Genomic DNA, 22,689 nt, shown 5'->3' with positions numbered 1-22,689 from the left:
GCATGATATTCTCCAGTTCCAGCCATTCACCAGCAAATGCCATAATTTCAGTTTTCTTTAAGGCTGGTTGTATTCCATTGTGTATATGTACCACATTTTCTTTATCCGTTCATCTGTTGAAGGGCACCAGGTTAGTTCCACAGATTAGCTATTGTGAATTGAGCTGATCAAAACATTGATGTGAACTCTACTGAGATTTCATCTCACTCCAGTCAGAATGGCAATTATCAAGAATATAAGCAACAATAAATGTTGGTGAGGATGTGGGGAGAAAGGTACACTCATACATTGCTGGTGAGGCTGCAAATTGATGAAACCACTATGAAAAGAATCATGGAGATTCCTCAGACAACTTGGAATGGAACCACCATTTGACCCAGTTATCCCACTCCTTGGTTTATATCCAAAGGATTTAAAATCTGTATTTACCTTTAAGCCCAGGGACAAGGGTTATCTATTGAATCCAGTTTGGGACCTTGGCTTGTGGGTTTTACTTACACAAAAGTCTGAATCCAGAGTAAATAATGCTCCAGAATAGTTTCTTTTGGGTAACATTTGGTCCTTTATTTTTGTCCCTTCTATCAATGATACTCAAGGTTCAATAGTGTTCATGTGGTTATGTTTTTCTAAAATGAAGAATAAATCAAGTATCAAGATTTTGTCCTCATATAAAAACTTTTTTGTGGAAGTAAAAGAAAAATATGCTCTGGGATATGCACATTTTTATATCCTTTGTTCAAGAGAAAATTAGATTTCAGAAGTATATAAATCTTTCCAAATTCCCACCAGAAAAGAGTGACTCCCTGAATCTGTGTGATCCACGTAGCCCTCTTGCACCAGATATTCCGTCTTCAGTACTGCTGTTCCCTGGCATTCTTAAACTTGATTAATTAGGAGCTTTTTTTTTTGTTTTTGTTTGTTTTTAACAATGGGAGAATCATCAGGAGAAAGAATATATGTTTTTCCTGCATTTCACACAGAAACATTGTGCTGGATCCTGAGGATCACTAGTTGTTTCCTCCAGGCAACCTCAAGCTCCTGGTTATTGTCCCAATCAAACAAGGGAAGCCTTTAGAGAAGTGTAGAGTTAAAACAGAGGACCATCCCTTGTAAAGCACCACTTGAATATTTCAGAGTTAGACTGTGATTCCAGTTCTTCTCCATCTAGGATACTGTGGGGGTTCCCTTGGAAGAGTTATTAGGGTGACCTGAGGTTGATGAAAACATTTTTGCACAACCATCCAATTTTTTTCAATAGCTGTTGTGGTTTGATGCAAAGTGTCCCCCAAAAGCTCATGTGTGAGACAATACAAAGAGGTTCAGAGAAGAAATGATTGGATTGTGACAGCTTTAACCCAATCAGTGAATTGATCCCATCACAGGGATTATCTGAGTGGTAGCTGAAGGCTGGTAGGGAGTGGTTGGAGGAGGTGGGACAGTGTGGGGGTGGCTTTGGGGTATATATTTTGTGTCTGGCAAGTGGAGTCTCTCTTTCTGCTTCCTCATCACCATGTGAACTGCTTCCCTCTGCCACACTCTTTGGCCATGAAGTCTGGCCTCCGCTTGAGCCCTGAGGAATGGAGCCAGGCACTTATGGACCATGACTTCTGAAACCATGAGTCCCCAAATAAACTTCCTTCTCTACAGTTGTTCTGGTTGGGTCTTTTAGTCACAGCAGTGAAAAATAGCTGCATTTATAGAGGGAGAAATCTGCCAGGCAAGAAGCAATAAATGATTCCATTGCCAAGTTTTAGATGAAATCAGTCCTAAAGTTCTGTTTTATTGATGCTGTTTTCTACCTCATTAATGATGATTTTATCTGGTGATTTCATTTGGGCATATCATAGTGTTTAAGCATTTCATTAATAAATGCTGCAAACATTTCCTTATAAATATAATATTTTCCTTAGGTGTTTGGGTGAAAAACCATTCTACTTTCCTCATTGCCTGTTGCCCACTTCCCTACCCCATTATAATTTGAAGACATTAATAATTCTAATTATTTCTCCCTTCAGTACAGGCAATGCAGCTTTGTTGAAACCATTCAATAATTCAGGAAATAGTAATTAAATGCTTATCGCTTACAAGATACTCTGCCAAGAAGATACTGTGAGAAGCAAGATTCTGCTATAGTGATAAGAGTGAGTTGGATTTATTATTTATTTATTTATTTAGTGTGTTGGTTTTAAAGGAAATACAAAGAGCAACAACATAGAGCGGTCCTACCCCAGCCCAGAAGTGGGAAGGTGTTTTCATCAGCTTTTGCCTCACTGTGATCAGCAAGAACAACTTAGAGGAGGGAAAGTTTATTTGGTGCTCACAATTTCAGAGGTCACCTTCCATAAACAGCTAACTCCCTTGCTCGGGGGGCGAGGCGAGGGAGCACATCCTGGGGGAGGGGCCCAACAGAGGAAAGTGCTCAGGTCTTGGCAGCCAGGAAATAGACAGAGAGAAGAGGGAGGGCAAAGGGGCTGCCGGGGAGATGCACCTGTCCTGGGCACATCCCAGTGGCCCACCTCCTCCAGCGATGGCCCACCTGCCTACAGTTACCTCCTAGTCACCCAGTCATTCCATTCAAACTAGAACGGACGGAATGGGTTACATCTCTCATAACATAAGCATCTCACCTCTGAATATTCCTGCATTAACAGTCGCTTTGGGAAGACACCTCAAAAACAAACCATAACAGAAGGGTTTAATTCTCTTATAATCTAATTAAAAGTAAGTGTTAGTCTACATTCTCTACCATCGTGGAAAGAACTCTGGGATAAATCTGAAAATGTTTCCACTGGCTAGGGGTGTAGCTCAGTGGTACAGCACTTTCCTAGAATGTTTGAGGTTATAGATTTTAAAAAAAAATTTTTTTTGAAATTTCTAATTATTATCAAGATACTTCTAACTTTTCTGACTCTAAGTTTCCTCCTGTATGAAATAGGGAGAGTATATCTAGATTTCAACTCAATGGTTGCAAAGACCAAATGAGTTTGCAAAGACTGATTGCAGGTACATATCACGTGATATGAATGGTGACAGGGTAGGGGAATGGACATCATACTGAGGATTAGCTAGGAAATTAATTATCAAATACTTTACAATGCCTCTGAGTGGATTAATATGTTCTATGTACCATTTTCCCATTGCTACATAAAAAATGATCACAAATTTAGTGACATAAAATAATAAAAAATTATCACCTCAGGTTTCATGAATTAAGTCTAGGCGTGGGGGAGCTGGGCCTCTGCTTATGGTCTTACAAGGCTGATCAGATGTTGGCCAGGGCTGTGATCTCAGTTGCGACTCAGGGTCCTCTTCAAGTTCATTCAGGTGGGTGAAAGACTTTGGTTCCTTATAGCTACAGGACTCAGGTCCACATGTTCTTGCAGCTTTTCATCCTAAGGTCACTGTCAGGTCCCAGAGGCCACCTGCTTAGCCCTTTCCATAATATAGTAATTTACTCCTTCAAGCAGAGGAAGAAGTCTTCCTATTTGAAATTTCTTCCTTCAGGAAGGGCCTACTTCATTTTCAGGACTCACCTGGCTAGGTAAGACCTACAGAATCTCCCTTTCGATTAACTGAAAAATCAATTGCTTTGGACCTTAATTACATTTACATAATCTTTCTACCTTTGCTATACCAGATAGTCTAAGTATGGAGTGAAAGCCACCATATTCACAGCCCTGTTGTCACTCAGGGAAGGAGAGAATAAAGCGTGTGTATGCCAAGGAGTGGGAATCTCAAAATTCTGTCCGCCACATTGAGGCTAGGTTGTAAGAATCCAAAGAAAATGAGGAAGTCAACATGAAATGGGTCTTTCAGTTTTTTAAGAACCTGTGAATAGGACTTAACTTCCAGTCCTAAATCAGCTCAGATAAGTAGAGAGGACAGTTTTTCACTTGAATCATAAAAATTGGGTGGAAAAAGTAAAGTCAGGGAATGACAAGTTCAGGGTGAGATCCTCAATCTCTTATATCAATGGTCTTTATGATTAAGTATCCTGTTAAAATGAAATCATTCAATTCATTATATACAAAAATAAAAAAGTGTTGAGGGAGACCTAGACTCCTCCAATGCAATCTCTCCAGCCTCCTAGGTACAGAGTATCTCATTTATGATCCCATGTTTTAAATATTTTTTTGTGAGCAAGAAATTTAATTTAGCACTTTAGAAAATAATTTTTAGTTTCACACATTCTAAATAAATTTTAAAAATGGGTATTTTCTGAATCAAGGATTTGGATTCAGGAAAGAAAATGCAAAGACACAGTAGTATCTAAGTTGACCAACCACTGTTTCCATGCTGGCAAAAAAATTGATTTTGTAATTTATTGCAATAATAACTGGTTATAAAAGTGATGAAGATATATTTTTTCTTTCAGGAAAAACCAAATCTTACCTCTTTCTTCATTGCCTGGATCTCTCTGTAGCTTCTATACTTCTTTCATTTTTTCCCTCTGGAGGTCAAGGTCAGGAAGGGAGAAAAAGAATAGAGCAGCAGTCTGAGATTTTACAAGAAAAACAGAGATAAATGAGGTAACTTTTCCCCAGAGCACTGTACTAAAAACTAGTAGCTTCACAGAAAAACAGTAGCTGCCTTGCATCTTGGGTGGCTGTGCCGTGGTGATACATCACATTTATGATGGCATGTGTCGTAGTTCATTAACTTGCCTATCCTATTATATTTGGTTACAATGGGACTCCACTCAAAAACAACATGACTGAAATTGAAGACAGATGGCCAAGTAAGGACCAAAGAGCGTCTTATAACCATTCTCTATTTCCTTCTTAATTGTGTTTTTCTCTCTGTTTATTAGAGTGTCATGCAAGGATATTTGTGCTTTTTAAAAATAGTGTCATTTCTTTGGAAAGGAAGCAACAAGTCCTGACTCAGGGCAAGGGCAAGTTGACATCCTCTTAATACCATCCACCTTTGGTGATGTTTTCCATCTCTACATTTGCACAGGCTCTGACTGCAGAAAAATAAAAAGAACGAATTTTACTCTTGCTTTATCTTTGCAAGAGGTTTTCGTGGCTAAATCATCTGACTCCTGAAATGATTCCTTATTCATGAGGAGTGTAGTGAAGAGTTTCAGGAAACCAGTCCACAAAAAGTCTCCATTCATGTAAAAGTATGTAAGGCTATGATGTTCTGATTTTTTTAACAAATGGGGTGGCACTGAATTTGTTCTGGCAGTTTGGGATTTATAAAGTGCAGCAGATCCATCCCTTCTTAGCTTCCTCTGAGCCTGGTGTTAAGGCAGAAAGTGACCTTTGGTGAAATTTCCTTCTTCCAAATACTCAAACATATTTGGAGTTTCTCTCCCATGGGAAGAATTTCCTCTGTAGGCTTATTGATTAGCTACATTTGTTATTTTTTATTGTGTAAAACACACATAAAACTTACCATCGTAACCACTTTTTAAACATACAGGTCAATGGTATAGCTCCATACATTTCAAAGTTTATTTCTAGAACTTTCAGTCAGCATCAGAACTCTAAGGATGCAATTCTTGGGGCCAGTGTGCAGAGAAAGATACTCAGGTTTTGCAAAACCTTCCCCATGGTGATGTTAGAGAGACAAACTGAATTGGTAACATGAGTAGAAGGAGCAGAATAAATAACATCCTGGGACATTTTATATATGCTTCGTTCTAGGAGCAAAGTCTGTGATTTCCTACATGGTTTTACACTGGGTTTTGTTTACAGGAAAGTCCATTTATTTGGGTACATAGATATATAATTATATTCATTTTGTTTTCTAAATGAAAAAGTAATAACATTTAAAATTGCAACAAGAACTTTATAATATTGAGAGAATATATGTAGATGTGTTACTGCCAGACAGACAGGAATAGCCACACACAGTAAGGGCAAACAACAAATTTTCTTTCTGTTTACATTTCGATTCCCAAAGATAATTGTTTAGTCAAGATGTTTAGCCTTGATTGTGGGTCATTAGGGGTCACTAATAAAAGACTCTGTTTGGATTTTACAAGTTTGTTTGAGTTCGAATGCATGTTTTCCCAGGAATTTAAACTACACCAATGCTAGTATATTGACTCTAAAAATGATGGCATTTAAACAATTGGTCACATTTAGAATTCTTGTAAAGGCAGAGATCATTCATAGCAGGTACTTGCTCTATGTATTTAAAAAGAGAACCCCTTTAACATACATAATAAAAAATTTTAAAAATTTTCGCACCAACCCTAACCCCTTTATTCTGAGATACCAATTTTTAGTCAAAACTGTGGCTTATAAATTTAAAGATTATGAGATGGGTACTAACTGTATGGATTACAGGAAGGTGACTTTCATGGATCATAGTCAGAAAGGAGGCTAGAAAAAGGAACAAAGATGGACACAGTAGGATGATGTGCCAAGCATCACATTAGGCTCTGTGTGCATGTTAATGTAATCCTAGGCATTGTCACCATCGTATAGATGTATCAGTCACAGTTCAATGAAGGTTAAGTCTCTTTCCCAGCATGCCAAGCTCCTGAATTCCAAAAATCCAAAAGTCGTGCTGAGTCACGTGCCCATCATCTCCTCATGAGTACCACAACCATAGTTGGGCATACACAGGGATTACTGTATACCCCGCAGCATGTATTTCCAGGCATACTAAGTTTATCCAACTCTCTGTGCTCAGTTTCTGTCTGGGAGGTAAAAGATCTTACAGTGTTACCATGGCAAAGGTAATGTAAATGTAGAGAACTGATCCTGAATGAACCATCACATGCCAGGCATTACGTGGAGGCTCCTGACATTTTATTTTACATTGAGTATGTCCCAGTAGATTATGAGTGGTGGTTGGATAAAAGGGAATCAGGAAGATGGTGCTGAATCAAGGACTTATTAGCAGCAGGACATGAACAAGTACAATAGGGAAAATAGGGTCAGAATCAGCTCTCCAGTTGAAGACAGAATGGAAGGACCCATTGCCAAATTCTAGAGAAAGAATAAGCTGACCTTGGTGTTGACTTCAACACTTGCCTTTCTCAGGTCTACTCCAGTTCAGTCTCAGATTGGAGGCTGTTAAGGAGCTGCCTCATGGGCTTAGATGCGATGAAGAGTAGGAGAATCTCGAGTGGCAGTTAGACAAGTATGTGGAATCCAGTGACAACTTTTGATGATAAGGGAGAACTGTGCATGTCTAAATATGGCTAAAAGATCCTGGGGAGGAAGACAGAGTAAGAGATTAATTTTTTCTGCCCCAAAAGGGAAAAAATAATTCAGTGATGACTACTTGTGAAGATTAAAAGGCAACATTTTTTAACAAATCAGAGAAAGAGCCCAAGGGTGGAAATAGATAAACGAAGGGTATAAATAAGGGGTGAGTGGGGGGCATGGGTTATCAGTAACTGAGAAAAGATGGGGTCGAGACAGGTGCAGGGGTCATGCTCCTGGGGATGGGGGTTGAGGGAAAGAAAAGAGAATTAGAATCGTCATTGGGTTTGGGAGTGATGCAGAAAGAAAGTTGGGGCTTTTAAGGAAATTGAAAGGGAAGACAAATCTGTATGGTTTTTAGGTGATTGGAAATGCCTGGCAGCAGCTGTCTGAGGAAACTAGGGAGGGTAGTCTTCAATTTCTAAAACGTGGAGTTGAACATTCAGGGTTTGATTAGTAGGAGTAAGAGGGGATAGTTCTTTTTCAAAAAGTTATTAGTTAATTAATTGATTTTTAAAATCCTTTTTGGATAGACATGACAGTGGAGTGTGTTTTGACATATCCTACATACACGGAGCATAACTTCCCCTTCTTGTGGTTGCACATGGTGTGGAGTTCCGCTGGCCGTGTATTCATGCAAGAAAGTCATGTCAGATGCTTTCCACTGCTTTCTCTATTCCTATTCCCCTCCTTTCCCTTCATTCCCCTTTGTGTAATCCAATGGACTTCTATTCTTCCCTCTCCCCTTCACTATGAGTCAGCATCCACATATCAGAGAGAACATTGAAAAAATATGAAGGAGAAATGAAAAATAAAAGTGAAAACCAGCAAAGGGAGGAACTACACTAGAAAAATAGTCAGTCGAAGGAGAGGCTAATTCAAAGTTAAAGAAGGGGATAGTTCTTTGGAGCACTTAACTATTATAAGAGAATCAAGATCATGAAATAGAAAACATTAGGCTGAAAAATACAGGCAGTTTCAGGGTAGCATGATCAATCGTATGTATATCTGTGATTCTGTAACCATGACTTGATTCATTCATTCACCTCCTGTTCAATGAGGTTTTTTTTTACTAGATTCCCATTGAAATTTTAGGAAATGTGTTCTGTACTAGGGATTCGAGATCAACAAGAAATAGTTTGCATTAACTTAGCAGAAAGACACAGACATGTAGCCATGAAGGACAAAAAAAAAAAAAGTACTTTCTGTATAATTACAGAAGTTTACAGAGAGCACAGTAGTGCTGCAGGCGAGTGTGGGAGTGGTCACCTGACTCCAGGGGCCAGTGTATCAGCAGGCGTCAGAGAGGATGTCAGAACGTGGCTCGGGTAGTAAGAGATGAGATGCTTGGCAGGCAGGGATGGCTTTGCCAAAGGAGCAGCTCAAAGAAGTCAGGTGAGGAGGTCCAAATGGCCAGCCTTCTCAGGGGCTTGCTGCAGCTCAGAGCAAGGAAGCAGCCCAGGCAGAGCAAAGCCTGGAGCTAAGCTCCATTCATCTGAAACCACCAGCTATCATGACCACTCATCACCTTCTGCGACAATTCCAGCCATACTGACTAGCCCCTCTAGATAACTGACACCCATGGAGAAAACTCACCCATGTTCACGCTCTGTCTCCAAACTGACCAAGGGATACCAGGCTTTCTTAGTCATATACAAAGCACAGGCCACCGAGGTCATTTATGTCATCTAGGAAAGACTCTTCCCCAAAAGGCAAACAGTCCAGCTTCCCCTCTCAGAACCCTGCAGACAACAGGAACTTCATTTTTTTTTTTTCTGAGTGCATGAATGAAGCAATTATTGTATTGCAGTTCTGAAGGGAAGAAGGGAAAACCAGAGGGTCACCCATTCATAATAGTAATAATAATGTTCATAATGACCATAATAATGCTGTTAATAATAACACCTATGCTGATGACATATAATAATAGATGCAGTTTAATGAGTGCTCACTCAGTATTATCAGACAGTGAGCAAAAGCAGTACATTATTTTATTTCATCCTTCCCAAAATATAATGAAGGAAGGAATATTATTGTTACTTTACACGTGAAGACACAGGCTTGGACAAGTTCAGAAAATTACTCAGGATTACCTAGGCTGTTAGATGTGGAGCTATGCTTGGATTTAAAATCTCCCTGGATCCACATACTGCATCTATTTATTTATTTTAAAATTTATTTTTGGTACTGGAAATTGAACTAGGGGCACTTTACACTGAGCTATATCCCAGATCATTTTATTTTTTATTTTGAGACAGGATCTCACTAAGTTTCTGAATGCCTTTCTAAGTTGCAAAGTCTGACCTCGAACAAATGATCCTCCTGTCTCAGCCTCCAGAGGCATTGGAATTACAGGTGTGTGCCCTTATGCCTGGCTATACTGCATTCTTAACTCGTACCGTAACAGCCACGGTAGCATCATTGATTTGAAGGAGGACATCTCATGTCAGAGATCTTCATCCACTAGTACTCCTGCTGCCAGCAATGTGCTAACAGTCTGGTCTTCACTTTCAACTACCCAGGAAGCTTTCTCGCTGCAGATTGCCATTGCCTAGGGAACTTGCCAACTCCTGCTGATCCCTCCTGTTCACCTATTGACCACTGAGTGCTTCTCCCCTTCTGCCTTCCTCCAAACCCACCAACTAGTGTCTTGGCTATGTTCTGTGGGCTTTTGTGCTTTGGCTCCTGCCCATTTCCTGGCATGAAGGTCATTCCGTAAAAACAGACAGGCTGTAAGGGAGCTCACTTGTGAAAATGAGGTGTGGTTCAAGGTGAAAGTCAAGCTTCTGCCTTACGTCCTAGAGGGAGAGAACACCTGGACTCTTAAGATCCTCTCATCCTTCCTCCTTTACTCACTCTTTTTCCCCTCATCCCTTTCTTCCTTCTCCTTCCTTTCCTTCCTCCTCTCTTTCTTTCTTGCTCTTCTTCTTTTCTTCCTTTTTCTTACTTTATAGATAAAAATGATGAAATGGTTTTGCTTCTCTCTGTGTGCACACACTTGCAGGCACACATGACAGTGAGTGTATAAGCAAGATGTGAGAGGCTGAGCCCAGGGGTGCAGCCCTACCCCTCCCCTGGTTCAGTGTGTCACCCACAGTATCCCTTAGTGGGGCTCATTTGCTTCCTGTCCCTCAAAATGTCAAACCCTGCTCTGACTAATCACTAAAGGTGAGAAGATCACACAATTAACCATCTAAACTGGAATGTAGGTGAGAGCACAATAAGACAGCGACCCTGAAACTCATTCAATTATGAAACTTTTTTCAATGTTGGTTGAACTCACAGATCTGTTTTAGTCAATTGGTGGACCCATAAAATAGTTACATTCAAAAACTATTTGAAAAACCAGTTTTTAAAAAATGAAACCGAGATGCCTGTGTAAATTAAGCAACATTTAAATATGCCTCATCAAATTGATTATCTGAACATTTGCAAAATCATGTATTTATATAATTCTTTGTACATAATTCTGTACTAGTCGGTTTCTTTACTGCATCCCTAAAAATGTATCACTGGCATTCATTCTGCAGAATAAATTATTTTCAGTGCAGTTCTAGTATTTTAAATTTTTTAATAAAATTTCTTCAATCCCCTTTGAAGTTGTATGTTATGGTGAATATATTTGAAATGATCAATATCATCAATTGACCCTTTTCTATATAACAAGAAATTTTTAATTGAGAAATATGGTACACACACACACACACACACACACACACACACACACCAAGTAGAGGTGTGCCTGGTAAGCTCTGAGCAAATTTGGCTAAAGAAAATTCTCAATTCTAATTTTTTCTGCATTAAAATATGTAAATATTTTCACAGGTGCTATGTTTTTGCCTCTATTAAGAACATTTTTCTTCTACACATGTAAATTCTATTCATAATTCCTTTAAATCCTTTACCAAATTTAGATGTTATAAAATTGTAGGCCTTCTCAATTTCATTCCATTCCCATCTAGAATTTAAACTTATCCAATTAAAAATTGCAACCTGATCAAATGATATTTTTCTCCATGATCCAAGATATTTTCAAATACAATTATGGAATTTCAAAATAAAATTGCATATAGAAGTTGAGCTCTTGGGATTTACTTTGCTCAACTACCCACTTCTGTGGGGTGGACTTCAGTGTCTGTTAGTACCCAAACTTTGTTTCCAATTATTTCCATTTTCTTAAAGCTTTGCAAGCTTTTTAAAAATTTTCATTGGTTAATTAAGGATTTTATTTTGTTTTGTTTTTTAAGGATCTTCATTGATTAATAAAAAGAACCCAAATTTAGAGAACTTACAAAAATTTTCTTAAAAGAAGTCCCCTAAAATTAAGCATATTTAGATAATTTGCAAAGTAATTCTTCAGTGACTTGACAACTTCCAGTACAGGATTGATGATGAGCAGCACAGTGAAAAATTATATGTTTCTATGTTAAATTAATTTATTTTATGGAACACAGATTCCATCACAATACATTTGTATCATCACTACTCTATGTGAATATAAAAGTATTTGTCCATTTTAGCACCCAGAGATTTTTCCTCTACTACAGAATATCCCAGTTTGTTTGGAATTATGAATTATTCATATTACAGAATTAATTCCAAGTAGTTTCTGCTTCACAGGTTTCTACATTTGGAAAAAATAAATACTATTTTTAGCATAATAATCCGCTTCTCCAAAATTCATGCTCATCTAACCACTGAATTTTACGATTCGTGCGTTGGACACTTCAAGTTATAATTCATTTGACCAATTTTCCAGCTGAAGCATCTGATATTCACTGATGTTAAAGTGGCATCATTTAAATGTTTGCTAAGATATTCTACTACGAATGAAGTCAACGCATGCATAAAAATAGTCTTAGAGCCAGACACGATGGCGCACTTCCGTAATCCCAGGGGCTCAGGAGGCTGAGGCAGGAGGATCACAAGTTCAAAGCCAGATTCAGCAACTTAGTGAGGCCTTAAGCAACTTAGTGAGATCCTATCTCAAAATAAAAAATGAAATAAGGGCTGGGGATGAGATTCAGTGGTTCAATTCCTAGTATAACAATAATAATAGTAATAATAATAAATAAAATGGAATAAAATAATCTTAGAATGGAAATGATAAAATTAGTTTATAGAAATAGTCATTTGGTTCAATGAAAAGTGATACTTCAAGGGATGATTCATAAATATACCTTCCACCCCTGTTCATGTTAAATTATCGTCTTAAAATAACTAGTAACTTCTGAAGCATTAGATTAAATTATATAGTACTGAAACTCTAATTTTGACCTACAAAAGAGCAATCTCATCTAGTTCAACATAAGCACATTAATGTTTTCTAGCAGATTTGCATCTTCTGGTTTTCATGTGGCCAGCGATGTCACTACGGACCCCAAGTGGACAATAACTGTCGACAAATATTTTGTGAGAGAAATTGGAACTTAAAGTTTCATTAAACATACAGTTTCATTTTATTCAGCATATTGCTGCTGAAAGGGTTTATTGCAAAATAAAATAGAATTAACAAACAGTAAAATAAGTAAATAGTTGAAGATTAACACCATGCAAAGTTCTGAAAAAAGTCACAGTAACAAGAGTGTTCCAATTACTTGCTCTATGTTCTTTGGCAGAACTCCTTGGTCTTTATTTCCTGCACATACTTACATACACCTAATGTATAATTTTCCACACTTTTCTCTGACCTTGCTTACTGGTAGCATGGCAGATTGGCACATCTTCTAGGCAAAAGTATGGGTCATGGCATGAAAGACTGGGACACCAGGCAGGGGGCAAGCGTAGCAGCCTCCTTTGCTATCTCTTCTGCATCTGAGACGGACTGAAGTCGCTACCCTTAGCTGTTTGGGTCCCAAGGTAGTTATTTTATCAGCAAGTTCTCCACAGGCTGTTCTATAAAGGGAAGTGTTAATTATGTTACAGCTGGAACAGGACAGGGAAAAGAGAGAGGGTCACTGTTGGTGACCTTGCAGATTTAACCACATGTTAGAAGTGAGAACTCTGTTCACCTTCATTCACCTCACAAATGGTGGTGAGCACACAGCAGAAGCTGGAACTATAAAGGGGAAGTGGGCTTAGTCTGCCCTGTCTTATTTTAATGCAGACAATAATGATGATGATGATGATGATGTACAGAGAGAGAATTGTGGGAGAAATGCTAAATTGGAAAGGACATGGGCTTAAGAGGTAAAACTAATAACTGCCTCATCAAACCAGAATATATGGTCCTTTTAATAACAGAGAGATTCAATCATTCATTCCACAAATATTTACCTAGCACCTATAAAGTGAATGTACTTTGTTAAGAAATGAAGGTATAGAGAAGAATATAAAACAGACAGTCTCAGATAAAAAAGTACTTCTGATTTCAAGGAGTTAGTTACACTGAAATCTGTCTTCCTGTGGTTTTATTTCCATCCTTGAACCGATGCCTTGTGCCTTATCTCCTTGTGTACCATATGACAACCCACCAGTCCCTTGCAACGACTGTCAGTCTCCTGTATTCCAGGGGCCTTCAGATGCTTGTGCACATAAACATCATTAGAGAAATTCTTTAAGAAGCATAACACCTCACAACTGACCTCCAAAAGGTGGTGAGCACACAGCAAGATCCCCAGTTCTCGAATTCTGAGGCAGAGTCAAGAAATCCACATTTTAAAAAGCACCTCAGGTGATTCTGACTCTGGTCATCAGTATAGCACACTTTCAGAAATGGGTGTACGATCTTTCTTGAATCTGAGATAAATACGTTGACTTCGTTTCTGTTCTTCCTCAAGTACCATGTGTTCTAGCTAGGGCTACTGGGTGCCATTTTTTAGATACAATCTATAGATTGCCATCTTCTTTAGATCATGTTTTTGGATTAGATACAATCCTTCAAAGTGGCATGGGAGCAGGAGCATCCAGAGGGACCACTGCCATCTAGGATTTAGGTGCTCTACTTCTATCAAGCAGCTTCATCTGCTCTTCCTTTTGTGCATCAAAAAAAAAAAAAAAAAAAAAATCACATCGGGTCCTCATATCATATTGTAGCCATCTATGAATAATCAGCAAGTTGTATCTTTTCCATCTTGCACCAAAACATTTGAGTATGATTATCTAGGCAATGGAATATTTATTTAAGTGAATTCCACAGTAAAGCCTGCTTTCTTTATCAAAACTCTGAAATATAAAGTCAGTCTGATATGCTCTGTTTCTCCCTTATCCCTCTTTCCCTCCCTCCCTTCCCCTTTCCTTCCAACAGAGGTTATTCCTGGCAAAGTCTCTGCAAGGGAGCATGATACCACCTGAGAAGCAAAACAGACCCAGATACAAATCATTTCACTCGAGTCTTGGAGCAGCCTTCAAAGAAAAACAAATTCCATACCAGCCAGAACCTGAGTGGAGGCCAAGAACTGCCAACATATTTGGAAGGCCAAACCCCTACAGAAATATGGTCCCTAACCAACTTTGAGAGAGAGAGAGAGAGAGAGAGAGAGAGAGAGAGAGAGAGAGAGAGAGACTATCAGTTGAGGCTGAAAGTGAGTAGGAATTTTGTTATTTACAAACCCATCACTGAATTCAGTGTTCAGAGTTTTATTTCTATAGCAGACTTAAAGTATCTTCATGAATATAACACCAGATAAGACTAATCATACCACATAGGGGTATTTCAGAGCTCTCCATATGCTTAATGTTGCCACAAATTCTTCAATTCCCAATCATAAAGATGCTAAGGGAGAATTTAAAACATGCAATGTGTTTGAATAAAAAGTAGAGGTATCAACTGAAACTGAATAGTTTGTGGGCTATCAGAATCAATACAACATTTTTCTTCTATCCTCATGAATATGTGACTTTATAGTTAAGCCAAAGTCAGCCCATTGCACTTATGCCTTAAATTAAATTGAGAACATTGGCAAGTCCCATGGGGAGAGAAAGCAAAACCATAAACGAGGTCCTGGTTTTCTTGTATATACAACTGTATGAACAGGGAAAGGGAAATGATATCCTGATGGTTGAAAAGGCAGCCATGCCAAAATCATTCCCTTTGAGCATCAGCATTAAAAAAAAAAAAAAAAAAAATCCCGCTTATACTACTTTCCTTTTAACCCAGGTTGCTTCTGCAAAGATAACCTCAGAGAGTCTAGAATATGACTAAAGGTTTGAAATTATCCTCAGGATTTTTTCCAGGGCTTTACATAAAGAAAGACAGGTTATTTTTGAGCCCATTAGTCATCGCCAGATTAGATGGAAAGAACAGATGTTTTATTTTTATTTTATGAAAAAATGAATAGTAAATAGGTATTTTGATTTCTCCTGTCAGAGCATCTTATTGGCAATTTTTAATTTGGCATTCTGGAGGTAATATCTCCCAAAAACAACAACAACAAAATAGTTGCAAAATGCTTGAATAACAGATGCAACACTCACCAAGGAGAATTCTTCGATGACAAAGCCCCTTGTGGTATTTTTGAAGATATGGAATGCCCACTCTGTACAAATCCATACCCCTCTTGAAGGACATGCTCAATAATGAAGTCTTTTTGTTGTTGTTGTGCAACACAGTACAGATTTCATTGTTAAAGAAGCCAAACAGGAAAATGTAGAAAGCATTAAGCTTAGCACCCTGAAGTGAAAGTAAGGTCAAGAAACTTACTCAAGAGCAAGAGTAATTAGTCACAGAATAGTGAGAATGCAAAAGACCTTTCAAGTATTCTGGGTAAACTATGTACAGAATTATGGTACATAAAGTCATTAGTTTTTCATCTGAAGGAAAAAGGAGATCATCAGTCCATTTTCTTAGATCTCTCAGCATGAACATATATGCACACAAGACAGCTCAGGGCATGACAACAAGGAAGCAGAGAGACCTCTGCTCACCAGGGACAAAATATAAACTCCAAACCCATGTCCCCAGTGACCTACTTCCTCGGTCACATGCTACCGGACTACAGTTACCACCCACTTAATCCACATTAGTGACTAATGCACTGATTAAATTAAGCTCTCATAACCTAATAGTTTCACCTCTAAACTTTCTTGCATTTTCCTGACAGATGAGTTTTTGGAGGACACCTCATATTGAAACCACACTAATAATATAAATCTAATTCCAATATTGACCTTCTTGGAAGGCTTCAGTGATTTTCTATCATTTACAGAAATTCAGCGCATGACTTGGGTGTTCTCTCTGATCTGTCTTCAATCAATCTTTATAACTCTCATCCTATTGGCTGCTACCTTCTCTTCCCTGTCCATACCCCTCTCATACTAATATCCGTGCTGAGAACTGCTTCCTTCATATTATGCCTTAGGGAATATTGTTCCCTATGCCTACAACACCCCCTCCTTCTCTCATATCTTAGCCAATTAGCAAACACCCATCTTGTTCTGTATGACCCCTTTCTATGGTCTTCTTCCTAGATGTCCCTGGACTCTCTACTGTGTCCACTCTGTTCATTAACTTGTTCATTTACATATTCATCTTCCTTTCCCATAGCAGTTCTTGGTTTTATCTTAGTGGCAAAATATATGACAGATGCTTTCTTTCCACATGAGTGACACTTCATGGGCACATATAGATTCAAGGATTATAAGCATACCTTTTTATTTTTGGCTTAAAATTAAATATAAAAGCGTAAGCAATAAAGAGTGACTTTCTAACAGGAAGCTCTTCAAAATCATATGATTTGGAAGCTTCTATGCTTTACTAACAAAGATGGAACTCATCCCACGGATACTCTCTAAAACCCAGTGTTTTGAGATGCTATAAATAGGAACTTTGTCTTCTTCATCTTTGTGATCTCAGTCCAGTAGGAGGCCCAGTACATGGTGAGGAATGAGTGACTAAGGGTCTGAGCCACAGGTTGCATGTTTCAGTTGAGTATCTGGGATTTTCAATCTTGAGCAGGAGATGCGATTCTAAGTAGGTCTCATATAAGTTAATCCATAATGACATAAACTAATCTAATACAAATTATTTTATTTTCTTTTCTTGGAAACGGGCATTAAAATGACATAACATATCAATTATTTTACTATGTGTCTTCTTTATGGATTGCCAACTATAAGGCACTGTGTCAAAATAAGTCAAATATATAAACCAAGTTGAAGAAAAAGCTTAAGAGTACTGTTTCTATTTCTAATTAAATTGTACTTCTTTAGGGTCACTTTAGTCTTCTGAAAGTTCAACTTCACCAAACACACACACAGAATCACGCCAATTAGTGGAAAAATTGTGAGAGAAATGGAAACTTTGGGAGAACGTCCACTTAAATCCAAGGAGAGGAAGGAGGAGGAATGAAAACGAATTCAGCTTTCGAGCAGTAATTCTAGAGCCCAAAAATAAAATGAGGCAATTCTGTGAGCAAATCCCATTGGACACTTTTATCAGACAGAATTTGGTGCCTCACAAATCAATTCAAAACAGTGGCTTAAAACAACCACTATTCTTCAAATTCACTGATTTTCTGATCAACAATTTGGGCTGGTTGCTACCTGCTGTGCTCAGCCAGCTGCTGGAGCAGATGCAGGTGTCTATGGTCAGCTAAGAACTGACTGTAAGTTAGGCATCTTGGTTCTCATCCACATGGTCTCTTACCATCCAGCAGGATAGCTTAGGCTTATTTTCATGGCATGACTGACTTCCCAAAGAGAAGGTCTCTTGAGGGCTACTCTCGAACTCACTTATGTCACTTCTGCCACCTGCTATTGGGCAAAGCCAGTAATAAATTACACTCCTTTTTGTGGAGGAGAATGGTAAAGTAACATTTCAAAGGAGTACGGCTTCAAGAATGGGAAGAATCTGTGGTCATTTTTGTAATCTAACCAGAAGCCAGAGGTTAGATCTTGGTGGTTTCGAGGAAAACAGTTGCAACCTGAAGCTAATCAGAAGACAGATTCCAGGCAGAAAGGGAGATTGTTCTTTTAGAGACCAGGATCTAGAATAATGTTCTCAGCTTTGAACTAAACCATAGAAAGTAAAATTGAAAAAGAAAAGAAAGCAATTCTGGCAAATGATTTACTTAAAAGAGAGAGAGAGAGAGAGAGAGAGAGAGAGAGAGAGAGAGAGAGAGAGAGAGCGAGCTTCATTTCTAGTTGTCTCTTACTGCTTACCTGTTACTTTGTTGCAGTAAATTCTAGGATCTCTAGGACATGAATAGAAGTGCTTGAGAGCAGATATCTTGTCTTGTTCTTGATCTTATGGGGGAAGTAGTCTTATCATTAAATATATTGTTGACTGTAGGTGTTTCATAGATGTACTTCATTAAGTTAGAAGTTTCCTTTAAATCGCTACTTTTTTGAGAATTTTTAATCAAAATCCATATACTCATCAATGTAACATTGATAATGATCAGTCATAAAGAAGAAAGGTAGAAAGAAAGAAAGAGAGAGAGAGAGAGAGAGAGAGAGAGAGAGAGAGAGAGAGAAAGAAAGAAAGAAAAAGAAAGAAAGAAAGAAAGAAAGAAAGAAAGAAAGAAAGAAAGAAAGAAAGAAAGAAAGAAAGAAAGAAGTTTCTAGACATGTGAAGGGTAAAAACAACAGGAAATATGATCCACATTCAAAGGAAAAATCAACCAAAAGAAGTAGACTCGGAAATGACAAAGATGAAGGAAATAGCAAATACATTATGTCTGAAATGAAAATTTAGTTGAAATGGTTTAAAAGCAGATTAGACACTTAGAAGAAAGTATCAGTGAACATAGCATTAGAAAACATTCAAACTGAAGCAAAACTATAATACCAAAATGGAGTTAATAGAGACTTAGTAACATGGGACGATGTCAAGTAGTCTAACATTCATGTAATGGTAATCTTGGAAAATGGAACAAATTTATTTGAATGAGGAGTGATAGAGACATTTTCAAATCAACTGACAATGGCAAGCCCATAGTATTAGAAAGCTCAATAAACCTTACAAACACACACACACACACACTCTCTCTCTCTCTCTCTCTCTCTCTCTCTCTCTCTCTCTCTCTCTCCCCCCCCCCCCTGATGTTGCTTATTGACCACTTTTCAGTAATTTTGTGACCTCATTCTTTTCCTAAACTTTAAATGTTCAACCACAGCTCAGTTCTAACTGTTCTTTTCTTCTCTCTCTCTTGTTTGCTGGGAGATCTCAATCATGCCATGACTGTTAACAGTGTTCCCAGAGATATATCTCCAGTTAAGGTGCCACCTGAGATTCAGATACTACTCGAATTCCTGCATTTAGAAAGTAATCGTGCCCCCAATGTCACAACCATCATTCCTACGCAACTCCTCATTCAATTGTCTCAACTCTGCTGCCCAGGCCATGGGCATGAGAATCATCCTTCACAGCCCCTCTTTCTCCCTCATCTTTCTTAGCCATAGCTAGTTCTGCCAATTTCACCTCCAAACCATGTCTACATTTTGTTTACTCCTCTCCTCTCTACTCCCACCCTCTTTCTGTCTTATCTAACTTTTCACCACACATTAGTCACCAAATCCTTAAATTAGTCACTCACCTTTAATCTGGTCTTCAGACACTAGTCCAAGGACCTATTTTTTAAATATAAAATTAAAGCCATATATATATGTACATATATATACATTAAATATATATATATTAAAGAATATATATATGGAAAACATAAGTCAATCCTACTTAAAAACCTTTGGTAATTGCACTTAAGGTATGAAATAGAATGTGTAGCCTCGGGTTCTGCACTATACATCAGTTACTTAAGACTATCTTCGATTTTGGAATTTTTCAAATGCTTTGCATGTTCTTCATTTTGTTAATCTATCCTCCACATCTCAGATCATATTTGCTAAGACATACTGTCTGTATCAGTCAGGATTCTCCAGATAAAACCAAGAGGATGTGGATATCTATATCTATATCTATATCTGTATCCATACATATATGTATATGCTGTGATTGGAATGCTTGTATCTCCTTCAAAATTCATGTTGCAACTTAATCCAGGGTGCAACAGTATTAGGTGGTGGGACTTTAGGAGATGGTTGGACCATGAAGCTTCTGCCCCATGGCAATCCCATCTTGAATGGGATTGGAGCCTTATAAAAGATTCAGAGGCACCTACCCTATGTCACATGGGGACACAGCATTCATCCTTATGAAGGTGCTGTCTTAAAAGTAGAGACCAAGCCAACACCAAAACTACCACTATCTTGGCCCTGAACTTCCAACCTCCAGAACTGTGAGGAATACACTTCTATCACACACACAAACACACACACACACACACACACACACACACCAGGGACAGGGCAGGAGTTGGGGAGGAACAGAGAGAGGAACAGATTACACACCCACACACACACACACCAGGGACAGGGCAGGAGGTGGGGAGGAACAGAGAGAGGAACAGATTTCAGGGAATTGGCTTATGCAATTGTGGAAGCTGACAAGTCTCAAGATCAGCACTAAGCAAGCTGGAAACCCAGGAGAGCCAATGGTGCTGTTCCTGCCCAAATGTCTGCAGGCTTGAGAGGATCTAGGAGGAGAACATATTTCAGTTTGCATTCAAAGACAGAAAAATACCCAGTGTCTCACCCTAGGACAGGCAGGAGGCATTTCCTTTAACTTAGCCTTTATATTCTGTTCAGAACTTCAGTTAATGGAATGAAGCCCACCCATATCAGGGAGAACAATCTGCTCTATCCATCTGCTATATGCATCAGCTAATTCAGATGCTAATCTCATCACAAAACACTCTCACGGACATTCCCAGAATAATGTTTGACCAAATATCTGGGCACCCTATGGTCCAATCAAATTGATACATAAAACTATCTATGGCCTAAAAATCTGAATAAATCCTACTGTGCCCTGTTTATTTTCTTCATTGCATGTTCCATCATTTATTTAATTGTTTGTTTATATGTTTATTCATTATGTGTTTGTTTAATGTATAAGTTCTATGTACGCGAACATATGTAGCCTAAGCTCACATTGTTTTGTTCATCATTGCACCTCTAACACTTACTGTAGCACCTAACTATCTCTGAGATTAAAATTCTGAACAGTGCTTAGATCACATTTAATATAGCTCCTCATGGAGCATTCCGTTGTGCTACCTCCTCTCATATGCTATGCCAGATTATTAGCATCTAGTAGGTATTTTTGATAAACTCCATGCCAATATGTGAATCCATGATTTAAGTGTCTTTTTAAAAATTTAATTACTCATTCTGTGATCTTTTATTGTTGCAGTGAATTTAAAGGCCTTAAATCAAGTATACAAGCATATTTCAAAATGAAAATAATCATGTATATTATTGTCAATAGTATTATTCTTTAGGAGAAAACATTTCATGTAGAATATTCAAATTTAGTTGGAGAAAATGGTATGCAGTGAGAATTTACGGATGTCCAGGGGTAGGACAGCAAGGAACTCAAGGACTTTGTTATTTTCATATGGATGTAAGCATTTCATATGATCCCATCTCTCCCAACACCTGTGGAGCTATAACTTTTGGTTTGCCAGACGATGGGAGTGGTAACACTCTGTGCTCTTGATGGCTGACTTCATTCCCCTGTCATAGGGACAAGCCAGTACAGTCAACCAGAATTTGAATGGCCTGTTGGTTCTGTGTCAATAGTTCTTAAAGGATTAAACCAGGAAGTTTGTATGATGCACATGTATGTGACATTTCTTGAACAAATAAATTTTTTACTTAAAAATTTTAAAGAGAAAAACATGTTCTGAATGACCTTGATTTTTTTTTTTTTTTTTTCCCATTTCCAAGGCATTTTTGGACCGTGTCTTACTTCAACCTAGTGAACAGAACCTGATCACAGGCAGAGTCCATTTTTCACAAAAATGTTTTGGATCTTTCAGACTTGATATTGATAATAGAAACTTAGCAGAGAGACATTAGCATCTGGTTTTGATGAATGTAGTCTGCTTGTACTTTAAAGAAAAGCATTCAGGAAAGGACTGGAAATTCCTACTCAGAAAATCAAAGTCTAATACAGTTTTCCAATACCTGATCTTGTATGTTACAAGTGACCTTGGTGACTTTATTCTACCAGTTCCACATATTTTTTACATTACAATGTTATGCTTCATTTTAGGATATATTTAGGTTTTTGTTCTAGTGTTTTTCAGGTAGGATTTTTTTGTATACTTGCTTATTTTTTCTGCTATATATACAAAAATAACATTCTTGCTCAAATAAAAATCAGATACTTTCATTTTTAAAATAAAATGAATCAGTTTCCCAACTATAGGGGGAAAAAAACCTGCTACAAAATCAAAATCTTCTCTATTTCTTATTAAACTGGCAGATATGAGGCCCCAGCATAGCATGTAGAGGGAATCAGCAGATCATAACTTTTTAATTCTCTGCTTTATTATAATTTTCCAAGCTCATTAACCATGTCTTTTATTATGTATTCCAAGGTTTGTCTTGCTCAAATTGAAAATTCTCAAATCAAATCATAAAAATGAATGAGTGAATAATTCTTTTAAAAATATTTTTTTAGTTGTAGATGGACACGATGCTTTTATTTTATTTATTTATTTTTTATGGGGTGCAGAGG

This window comes from Sciurus carolinensis, chromosome 10 (assembly GCF_902686445.1).
Source record: "Sciurus carolinensis chromosome 10, mSciCar1.2, whole genome shotgun sequence".
NCBI classification, from domain to species: Eukaryota; Metazoa; Chordata; class Mammalia; order Rodentia; family Sciuridae; genus Sciurus; species Sciurus carolinensis.
The sequence above is the reverse complement of the archived record's forward strand: the minus strand, read 5'-3'. Positions refer to the sequence as shown.